Source organism: Kogia breviceps, chromosome 18 (assembly GCF_026419965.1).
Source record: "Kogia breviceps isolate mKogBre1 chromosome 18, mKogBre1 haplotype 1, whole genome shotgun sequence".
NCBI classification, from domain to species: Eukaryota; Metazoa; Chordata; class Mammalia; order Artiodactyla; family Physeteridae; genus Kogia; species Kogia breviceps.
Genome location: NC_081327.1, coordinates 14,931,272 through 14,932,457, shown reverse-complemented (window position 1 = coordinate 14,932,457; position 1,186 = coordinate 14,931,272).

The following is a 1,186-nucleotide window of genomic DNA, read 5'->3' as shown; positions in this document are numbered from 1 at the left end:
CAAGCATCAGATAATAGGGGGATCTTGAGGTTTCCGATAGGAAGCGCAGCACATTATCTTCTCCCCGCTTAACGACACGGAAAACTGAGGCTCAGAGCTGTCAAGTGACATGTGCCAATCCTCATCAATACGGTCTTCTGACCCCTGGTGCGGACCCCAGACTCCCTCTCAAAACTAGAGAGACAGGCACGCTCGCTCTCTCAATCGGTTACCTCACTGCAGAAGAGAAAGGGGGGAAGGAAACATGATTCATGTAGTGTGCACTAGCCTGGTACAGAACGCTGGCGAGGGAGGTGGAGACTGGCAGCTGAGGCTCCGAGGAAAGAAAGGAAGCAGAGGTGGAACAAGACACCTGAGTATCCAGAGCAGAGACCAGCATGGAAAGCCAGGTTCTTGGGAAGGAGTGGTGGCTGGCGAGAGGCAGGATGCCTGGGCTCTGAGACAGCCTGGGTGGGAGGCCACGGCGGTAACCAGGAGCCATCCCATGCCACCTGCAACAGAAATGGTGGTGTGAGGACAGAGTTGTGGAACCCTGGGGAATCTTCAAAAGTCTCTAGTCTGAAGATTCTCAACTGCACTGAGATCTGGCTGCACCGAGGGTCTTCTAAAAATGCCAGTGCCTTTGGGCACTTTATTTTGTTACAGCTCCCAGGTGTTGGGAAGCTTAGAGGGCTGAGAATCACCATATCTAGACCTTCTCCTCCACTGGACTAACCAGTAGGGTTTCCAGGAGGCAGCAGTCACAGTAACTGGGACTGAATCCTGGCATACACTGTGCAACTCAACTTCTCTGTGCTTTAGTTTTCTGACAAAAAAAAAAAAAAAAAAAAAAAAATGGGCTAACGCATCTTCATGCTATCATGAGGATTAAGTGAGTTTAATATTATACATACAAAACACTTAGAACAGTATCTAACACCTTATAGAAATGTATACATGGCAGTATTTTTAAAATGTAATTCTATTTCTCTGCATAGAGGCCTCCAATTGCTGCTCATGCATGGCTCTCAGAATAAAACTCATGGTGTCCCCATGGCCAGCAAGGCCCTGCCTGATCTGACACTTGTCCATCTGCCAAAGCTCATCTGCCCCCAACTCCTGCCCGGCACCCCATCCTTCTCACTTTATTCTTCCTTTGTGCTTTCAACAACTTGCTAAAATCTTGCCCTCTGATCCTTTGTACTTG